This window comes from Emydura macquarii, unplaced genomic scaffold (genome assembly GCF_026122565.2).
Source record: "Emydura macquarii macquarii isolate MOO-44397 ecotype Brisbane River unplaced genomic scaffold, CSIRO-AGI_Emac_v2 contig_2502, whole genome shotgun sequence".
NCBI classification, from domain to species: Eukaryota; Metazoa; Chordata; order Testudines; family Chelidae; genus Emydura; species Emydura macquarii.
This window is the reverse complement of record NW_027132639.1, coordinates 1-10766: the sequence shown is the minus strand read 5'-3', so window position 1 is coordinate 10766 and position 10766 is coordinate 1.

Below are 10766 nucleotides of genomic sequence, written 5' to 3'. Positions count from 1 at the left end.
CTTCTCCACCAGGAGCCGTCTTCTCCACACTCAGATAGGACTATCAATAAGCATTTGAAAATGATGAACCTTTACCATAATCATATATAATGATTTATGGCCTAACCTATTAAAAGTACATTTGTAAGACTCACTGAAGGGTAAGCAAATTGCCTGGCTTATCAATATCTTAATCCACAACGGGAGCAACAGGCAAGGAAACAGAAACTGTAGTATAATCAGGGATGGCTTGCTGAAAGGGGCAATGCTGCCTCTCGGGAGGGCTGATCTCACCTCCAACTAAAAGAAAATGAGAATTCCAGGGAACAGGATGAAGACCAAACTTAGCAGCAATGAGATCTGCCATGGCCTAGGCAAAATTAGGGGGGGAAAAATCAATTAAAGGAACTCATTTAGTTACGCCTGCTGCAGTAAGTGAAGAGAAAAGACTCTTAGAAACAAGACAAGGAATCATCACTGAAGGGTCATAAACAAGGGGTTCAACAAGCAGTGCTGGGAACTCTAGCCACCTATTCTTGGCCTCAGCTTAAGAAAACCTCCAAGTGCTAAAAAACCTGATAAAAACCCAGCCACATCTCAAAATTGAGGTATCCAGGGTCCAGCAAAGAATGTTCCCAATCAAAACCCATGACCACTACCCACCAAAGAAAAGTAAAGGTCAATTGCCTCCAAGGAATAGACCCATCCAACTGCTCCAGAGCCTGTAATAGAAAAGTAGTGATTCTGCTCAAAAGATCAATGAGACCCTGACCCTCTTCCACAATGAGCAGATACAAAATCCTCCACCTCAGCCAGTGATGGCCATCCCAGAAGAAGTCCAAAAGAATCGTCTGAATTTTTTCTAAAAACAATGGAGGGAGATCCAAAACATACATTTATGCCAAAACTTGGAGGCAATTAAATGATTAATGACTAACACCTGCCCTGGGCAGGAGAGTCAAGGCAAATACCACTTTCACCTCTGCATCCTTCCTGACAACTTTTCCATTACTCCCTCCCAGTGCTGACTCAAAATATCATCTTGTCCCTGGATAATTCCCAGTGCCTGAAAGCCAGATTGGCTGCACAGTACTTGCCCTGGCAAAGTCAGGGGGCAGGTGGTCACCCAACCCCTCAGCAGGGCTGTGTCACTTCCCCCCCCCCCCCCCCCACACACACACACACTGAGGAAGCCTGCTCAAAAGAGTGCAGACATTCAGTTAAAACCTGGGGCAAAGCCATCACCCTGGAGAAGGGGTGCTCAAAATACCATTCACTTTAAGCAGACTATATATCATTATACAAATGACTGAATGCAAGAGACAAACCTGTAACCCAAACCAAAAGCACAAAGAGAGTGAAACAAATATCATAGCAGTAGAGAAAAATAGGACTGGAAGGCACCTCAGCAGGACATCTAGTCCCATCCTCTGCACTGAGCTAGGACTAAGTATTAGCTAGACCATCCTTGACAGGTGTTTGTCTAACTTGTTCCTAAAAACCTCCAGTGACAGAGATTCCACAACCTCCCTAGGCAATTTAACTACCCTTACAGGGAAGAAGCTTTTCGGGTCTAAACTAAATCTCCCTTGCCACAATTTAAGCCCATTACTTCTTGTCCTGACCTCCCTGGATAAAGAGAACAATTTATCCTCCTCCTCTTTATAACAACCTTCTACATATTTGAAGATTGTTATCATGTGGTTCCCCCCACACACCTCCCCCAGTCTTCTCTTCCTCAGACTAAACAACCCTCTTTATGTTTCCCCAAAAAACTTTCCTCATGGATCATGTTTTCTTGATCTTTAATCATTTTTGTTCCTCTCCATGGGACTTTTTCCAGTTTGTCCCCATCTTTCTCAAAATGTGATGCCCAAACTGGACACAGTTCTCCAGCTGAGGTCTTTTCAGTGCTGAATAGAATGGAAGAATTATTTCTCCTTACTTACGACACTCTTGCTAATGATATTTGCTTTTTTTGCAACAGTGTTACACTGTCAACTCAGATTTAGTTTGTGATTCACTACCCCCCGCCCCGCTGTCCCCTCCCCGATCCTTTTCTGCAGTACTGCTTCCTAGGACAGTCGTTTCCCATTTTGTATTTGTGCAATAGATTATTCCTTCTTAAGAGTAGTATTTTGCATTTGTCCTTATAAATTTTATCTTGTTGATTTAAGATCATGTCTCCAGCCTGTCAAGGTTATTCTGAATTGTAATCCTGTCCTCCAAAGCACTCACAACCCCTCCCAGCTTGGCATCATCAACAAACTTTATAAGTGTATTCTCTATGCCAGTGTTTCTCAATCTTTTAAGTAGCAAGCACCCCCTAATGTCTGAAAAATTTAATAAGTAGCCCAACACTCAATTTTCCATGGGATTTTATATTTACAGAGTAATGTGAGCCACATGTTGGAAGAAGGGCTGAGTATATAAGGCAGTGACATGACAGATGTCAGATCTAGAGTGGGTTGGGTTACCACCTTTGCCCAGGGGTGCAAAACTCAATTATGTACCTGGGCTAGAGGTGATGTTGGCCAAAGCCTGGAGGCTTTGAGCGGCATGCCAATGACGGGGGAATATAAAGCGCCGTGCCAAATTTTTTGCCATAGATTTGAGAGGAGGAAGGGATGAGAAAGACAGGGAAGGAGGGCGAGAGAGAGAAAAACAGGACAAGGGGTAACTGGTGAAACCTGGGGCTCTCTTAGTTGTCAATTTCACTGCTCAGCTAGAGTAGTGAAATTGACAAGTTTTCTGGGCACTGGACTTTGAGCCAGAGAGGGGGGCTGCCACCTGAGCAAGCTGCAGGCGGCTGCTACCTGGCTGCCAGCCCGGGCGCTGGGTGACTGCCACCCAATCCGAGTTGGAGCAGAGGAAGCTTCCGCACAGGCTGGGATCCAGGGATGTGAGGAGGCAGCTGCTGCCTGTCTTCAAGCTGGGGCTCCGGAAGCTGTCCCTTGGCTCAGAGCTGAGGTGCTGCCACTGGGCTCCCACCTGGGAGCGGGGACCCATCAGGAGGTGGGGGACTGCTGCCCGCCTCCCCCAGAAGATAGCGGCTGCTGCCCACCTCCCGGCTGTGACCAGGCAGGAAGCAGGGGGATGCCACCCGCCTTCCCCAGAAGCTGGAGGCTGCCAGTTGCTTCCCATCTGGGAGCTGGGACCAGGTGGGAAGCAGGCTGCTGCCACCCAGCTTCCCCAGAAGTCAGCAGCTGCCGCCCGCCTCCTCTTCACTCTGTTTTTCCCCAGGTGCCTCCGCCTGTGTCTCGCTTACCCCCAGGGTATGCGTACCAAACTCGATGCCACTATCCAAATCATTTATGAAGATATTGAAGAGAACTGGACCCAAGACAGATTTCTGTGGTCAGATTCCCACTCAATATCCCCTTCCAACCTTCCTGTGAACCATTGCTACCTACTCTCTGAGTATGGTTTTCCAATCAGTTGTGCACCCACCTCTTAGTATCCATGATCAACATGATCTAAAGCCTTTGCCCAATCAAGAGAAATCAATGCAACATGTAAATCAAATATTTCTGAGGCCAAAATTACTTTCTGCAACAGGAAAAAAATCATCAAAAAAATGGACCTGTTGAGGACACAATAGATCTGATCAGGGTGCATGACCAAATCAATTACACCCTAAGTGACATACGTTTTGCCGGCAGAAGCGCTAGTGTAGCTGTGTTAATGTCGGTAGAAGACAGCTCTGCTGCCAACGTAATAAAACCACTTAAATGAGGGGCGGTAGCTATGTCAGGGGGAGAGCACTTATGCCAGCAAAACCTGTGTCATTCGGGGGTATGGGAAGTGGGTGAATGCCCCTGTTACAGGAGGTTAGACCATGGCCCTGCCCTCCCACCTGAGGCCACACCCCTCCCACCTCGTCTCTCGCTGCCAGCCAAAGCCAGCCCTGAGCTGAGCCCCTTACCACAGGTGGGGAGGAGCCCCACTCCAGCCAGCCAGGCCGCTGGCCCCACCTCTAGGCAACCCAAACACTGGGCAGCCCTAGGCCCCGGCCAGGCGTGGCTGCAGCCGCCCTGAGATCCAGCCTGGCGGCCCCAGAACCGCACAGCCCCAGCAACCCCACGTCCCAGCCGGGTGGCCCCGAGTCCTGGCTACACGTGGCCCCAGCACCAGACAGCCCCAGAGCACAGACTGGGCAGCCCCAGCTGCCCCGAGTCCAGGATCAACGGCTGGCTTGCCCAGCCCCCAGCCCCACCCGCTTTGGGGGAGGCTGAGCAAGGGCGGGAAGAGCTGTTGCTACAGCTTCCTCCTGGATCTGCCCTGCCTGGGCTGGGACACAGCAGGAGGGGGCAGGGCCCTGGGGCAGACTATGGCCATGCCTGGCTGTTTGGGAAGGCTAAGCATTCCCTTGCCTATGATACTGGGCGCCCATGCAGGGGGGTGTTTTTTCACACACCTGAGTGACAAAGCTTTTGCCAGCACAAGCGCAAGGTGTAGACAATCCCTAAATGTGTCAGACTCCCACCATGAAAATGGGCCATCTCCTCGGTGCCCATAAACATGCTGTAGTCACACTCCCCAGTCCTACAATTCAGGCGCACTTTTAGAACCTTGGAAGTGTTGTTCAAAATCATAAAACCTGCCTGCCAAAGAAGCAGAAGTGCCAAACCTCCAGGGTTTCACAGCCCAAGGGAATCCTCAGAATAGTGCTCATGAGAACGGCTTGCCCAGTCTCAAGCCAGCTGCTCATGTCTTTAAAATGGAGGAACAGTAGAGGCAGCGCCTTTAACAGCAGGTATTGAGAGGGGCACAACAAGGACAAAAACACCCCACACGACAAGCCCCCCCGCTCCCACAAACAACCTGCTCAACAAGGAGAAGTATGGCAACAAACACGACAACAGCCTTGCTCATGTGAGGGGCAACCAGCACATTCAGACACTCAGTCACTGCCCCCACAGCTAGAACACACTCCTCCACAGAGGCCGAGTCTGAAGAGAAAAATCTGCAACCCGTGGCCGCAGGTTAAAGCCTCTGAATCCACTACAAACAGAGGTCTCTGTCCCCCTGAGCGGGCCATACCAGCCCAGAGGCAGACACAGCCTGATAATTTTAGGATGTATTGGGTATTAAGCACACAGCCACCACATACAGAACATTTCCTCAACAGAAAGAAACATGGACAGTACAGCAAAGCACACCCATTCTCAACCTTCCTCTCAAACACTCCCACAATCCTCAGCAAGCGAGAGAGAGAGAGAGAACATAAAACCACCTTTATTCACATCAAATCACATTAAAAACTATTTTAAAATGTTATAAATTTTACAACGCACACACACACAATATATGAATAAAATAAGGTAGAACACATCTTAAGGGAACATTAAACATGGATCATTAAAACATCATCCTCACCAGTTTCACTCCAAAACTTTGTGTGAACAAACCAAGCCAACTGAAACATGCCCAGATTATATCTCAGTTTCCAAAAGGTTTAAACAATCTACAGCCAGGCCACCTTCAGTGCATGGAACAGCCCTCGCACATCCCTAGTACCCCTCTGCCCAGGCCACGCAGTTCTAGTGAGATTTCAAAATGGCCAGTTTTACAAGATCCTGCAAAAAGTTAGCCACACAGTAACTTTTTAACGAACTAAATTAACTTTTAATTGAATAACTTTTTAATAACTTTTAAATATTTTTAATTTAATAACTTTTTGTATAAGTTTATTATACAATAAAAACAATATTTTATTATATATTTTTTAATTCAATAACTAAATTAAACTTTTTAACTAACTAAAAAGGTAGCCACACATTAAACCATCAAATGCGAGCTCTGTATTCTAGAGGGGCCTGGAGAAAACCCATCCCAAAGCACTGAAAGCTGGGGCAGGAGGAGAAGAGAGAAAAGGAACCATTCCTCACAGGGTTTTGGGATGCTCTGGTCACAGTCATAGGGTTTGAAGCCAGAAGGGATCACCCAATCTTCTGGCCTCTTCTTCTGTATCTCACAGGCCGCCACCACCACCACTCAGCCCTGCACACTAAACCCAACAACCAACATGAGACCAAATAGATAGTTTAGGCTCCTGTAGGCATATGCCCTAGGAAGAGACTTGGAGGGACCCAGGCGCACCAGTTCCTGAGGCCCCTGCAATGGCAGGGAAAGGATGATGTGAGATACAGCCAGATAATCCTGGCAAGTGACCCACTTTCCACGCTCTAGAGGAAAGGTGGGGGGGGAGCCCCAAGGTCACTTACTGAGGGAAAATTCCTTTCCAACCCCACTGTGGGGATGAGTGAGACCCTGAGCATGTGAGCAAGGACCAGCCAGCCACGCAATTGCTGCCCCGGAGCCCTGGCCCACTCCACCCAGTGTCCCAGCTCCAGCTGGGGCTGGCCCCAATGCTTCAGAGGAAGGAGACAAAAAAAAAAAAAAAAAACACAACCCAGAACATGTGGGGTGGGGGAATCCCTTCCTGACCTCCAGAGGTGGTTGGCTGCAGCTCTGAAGCAAGAGCTTTTAGGAACATAAGGCATCAACTGGACCCGAGCCCCAGCGCTGCTGAGCCCTACCCCTGCTATCACAAGCAACCTCGTCATACAATCCCACCCATAAATTTGTCCTCTGCCTCTTTCAACTATTTAAGTTTTTTGCCCCAAGGGGAGTGGACCCCTCACTCTGTGCCATCTAGGGAAAAGAGAAGGGTCCAGCCAACTGTCTGGTTAGTAGTTGGGAGACACTGATCCCCCAAATATGGGGAGGTCACTGACTTTGGTGTGTACTAAATATGGGACATGTCACTTTCATCATTCAACATTTTAATGGCAATAAAAGGGGACACAAATGATTCTCAGATGAGAGTGGAAAGTTGATTATTAGCAAATCAACCCTCCTCCCCCTGCAACTTCCAGTATGGAGAATGACTCAGGACAACAGGTTCCCTCCAAACAAGGAGAAATGATGCAATTAAACAAACATGGGGAATACCTCTAAAATGGAGAGGGTTTCTCCATTCATTTTTGATAATTACATAGAAAATGGCAAAATCTGAGATGTGATCTCAATGTTCAGTAATTATTAAAGGGAGAAGGGAGGAAATCTGAGGTATTTTGGGTCAGTTTTCACAAATTAGAGTGGAAAATGGGAAAATGTGAGGGATTTTACTCAGGGCCTATACAAACTGATGATTTTAATTTAATTTTTTTAATGTTAATAAAATACAAAACTCTGATTATTTAAATTACAATACATTTTTAAAAATCTGTTTAAAATGGAATCTGAATTTAATACACAATATTTTAAGACCTCTTAAAACACTTAAATAAATAAATAAATAAATAAATAAATAAATATGATGAATCCACAGGTTTCTATCAAAAACTTGAAGTTAAAGGCTGCTTTTCTATTTAAAGAAAGAATCAGGGGAAAACCATCTAACTTGAGCTCAAGCTTTATAAATATGGTAAAGCAGGGTCATGTTCCGTATTAAGGGCTTGGTCCTGTGGGCCACAGGGACTGTGCCACTGGGTGCAATAGACTGACAAAGTCATCACAGGCATTTGGACAAAGCCTTGGACTCAAAGAGACACCAACAAGGAAAGTAAACTGAAGCTTCTTCACTCAGGCACATTTGAAAATCTTCCCAGCCTGGCCTGAAATTATCAGTTTAATTCACTAATTCTAGTTAATCCCTCTGGTTAATAAATCACTTAGTTGTAAGTATGAAACATATTTTGATAAAAGAAGTTTATGTCTCCATAACCATATTTAAGGTTATTTAGTTTAATAAAAATAAATTGTATGCACTGTTTTGTGTTTAATTAAATTCCAGTTACCATTGTAATGCAGCTTAACACTAGCAAAAAGTTAATGATCTAGTACATACACAATATATCATTCACTATTTTCTAATGTACTAAACCTGCACAAGTAATAAGAATCTGAAACTATTAAGCTATATAATACCTTACATTAATGTTATCTTGTTTTAGTGTACCCTCTTTGGTAGCAAAAACACACCTAGTATAGTGTAAAACGTTGATTTACAACTAAACAGACATGTTTTAATGGTTGTATCTGTGACCTGTCCGTGCCTAAGGCAGCCACCTGATAATGCCAAGGTCAGGGCAGGCTGTAAAAGCAGAGCAGATTCCCCCAGCCCTGGTGGGTGATACTGAAGTCAGGCTTCCCAACCAGCCATAAACAGTGCTTCTGATTTCCCACATTGGTTATCAAGAAACCCAAAATACAAATACACACAGCCCCTTTACTGAATTCCAGTCTCCGGCTCCCAATCAGCCACTAGGTCCAGTAAAGAGACCAGTTATTTAAGCTCTATGCTCTTTACTAAAAAGGTTCCTCCTGACCCCAAAGGGTCAGCCACAGTACTAGATCAATACAATTTTGGATCTTACCCAAAATACCACACTGCCAGCAATCCTTCAGTAACTAAAACTAAAGGTTTATTATAAAAAGAAAGAAACAAACCATAAGGGAAATGTTAAGGGATTAAAGCAATCAGATACATACAAATGATTTGGGAGTCCATATGCCTCAGGTTTCTAGAAGAATTGTGGAGTTTGCAGGCTTGTATAGTCCCTCTGGTGCACATCTAGTAACTGAATGAGTCTCAGTCCTTTGTTTCACTGCTTCAGTTCAGTTGTAGATGAGTTGATCCAGAGGTAGGTGAAGACAGAAGACAAAACCGATGTTGTGCAGCTGCCTTTTATGTCCTTTGGCCTTTGCCATGCTGCTTGTGGAATTTTACAGGAATAAGATGGAGTCCAGGGTCACATGAGTGCCTGGTGACTCATCAGGTATATCCCTGGCTTCTCCCCCTAGCCCATTGTACCTGTGAGTTTCCTTAATGGGCCATTAAGCAGATGCTTCTGCTGCAGCCATCCTGTCTGGGGTGTCACCCAGACACAGCACAATTTGAAATACAGATATCAAATATATCCATAACTTCCATTACACATATAACACATGAACATAAGTGTTATCAACTTACCGAACACATTACAACCTTTCTAACAGTACCTGACATGGCATATCTCATATGAATTATTATGATTTTGACATGCTGATGTCAAACATTATAATAAATGTTCCCCTCCCCGCTCCCCAATCTAGCCAGCGTGACAGTATCAACCAAAAGGAATGCACCTTTCTTTAGAAAACAATAACTACAAATAGAAAAGTTTATTAAATTTCAATGGTTTATATCAAGGCTTCCCACTGGGTTATTTAAATTGCTGATTTAAAATTGCCTTGATTTAAATTAATCCACCCTGATTTTATATCAATAATCAATATTAACTAAAGGTAAAACGAGTGAATTACTTATCAATGTTTCAGAAACAGAGAGGAAAAGAGCAACATTTGCAAGAATGTTATTTCAATAACCAAGAATTTGAGAAAAGTACAAAAACTAATGATACTTTCTTAATATTTTATAATTAGATTGACAGGGAAAAATCTCAGAGCCTATTAAATTAGTAATATAACTGCAGAACAAGTGGGGCAAATTTGGAGGGTATTTTAGATCAATCTTTAGAAATTAGGGAGAAAAAATGGCTCAAACATAAGTATCTGATAATATGAAAGAAACACCAAGGTCTGAGGGATATTCAATAATTAGAGAAAAGGGGGAAGTTTGAAGGGATTGTTCAATAAATAATCACAAAGTAATGGTTCCCCTCCACACCACCACCATTCACAGAGGGGCAGGAAGACATTTGTGAAACAGGGCTTGGGAGGGGGTATGGAATAGGAGATGGGCTAGTGGCTGGGGGGAGCTGAGCTGAGCTGAGCTGAGCTGGGGGAAAACAACAGCTGGGAATGGATACTCCCCTGGAAACATTTGTTCCTGCCTTCCCCTCCTGTGTCCCTTCCATGCCCTGTTGCTGGCAAAGAATGGCCACCCCATCCCCACCCCAAAGGCAGCCCTGTCTCAGAGCTCTCCAAAGCAGCACCCGCTAACCTTCTTCCCACTTAAGGAATGATTCAGGACAACGATTCTCCACTGAACAAGGACAACTTGCTACAGAGAAAATGGGTGGAACAATATCCCAAACCAGACATTTTAAATTGGGATTTGAGAAATAAAAAGAAGTGGGATGGAATCTGGGAGGATAAAAGGTTCATACTTTGAGGAAAGGGGAGAGGAGGGAAGCCACATAGATGTTGTATCCATATTGGATCATTAGAGAGGAAGTGGGAAGAACTTTTTTCAACATTTGAGAAGAAAGTGAGAAAATTAAGCACAGTCTGTCTGTCCGTCTCTCTCGCTCGCTCACATCCTCTGCTCTTCTCCCCGCCTGCACAGAGCTAGCTCACTCCACCCCAGTTCACCCTGACTTTCCCCTTTCTCCATCCCTCCCTTCCTGACACGCACAGGGGAAACCCCACCGGGGCCGGCTCTGTTGCTCCCCCTGCCCACCTTCAGCTCCCGGCTTTGCCTCTGGGGAGCAGATCCTGCCCAGAGCTAGAGGCAGAGCGAGAGCAGCAGCTTCGCTGTTCACTCAGCTCGGAGCCTTGCCGCGGGGGCATTGACAAGGGTGCAGCTTGCCAGGAGTGAGAGACCTGAGGCTCCAGCCCCCTGCAGGGTGACCAGACAGCAAGTGTGAAAAATCAGGACAGCCCCTATCAAATCAGGACATCTGGCCATCCTGCCCCTTGTGCAGAGAGTCACTTTCCTGCACTTCCCAAGGGGGGAGGGGGGCCGGGGTCTCTCTCAATCACCCCGAGGCTCGGGCTCAGGGGCCGGTGTGGGCAGAGACCGGGGCTGCCCCAGGGGGCTGGTTGCAGCTAGTGAA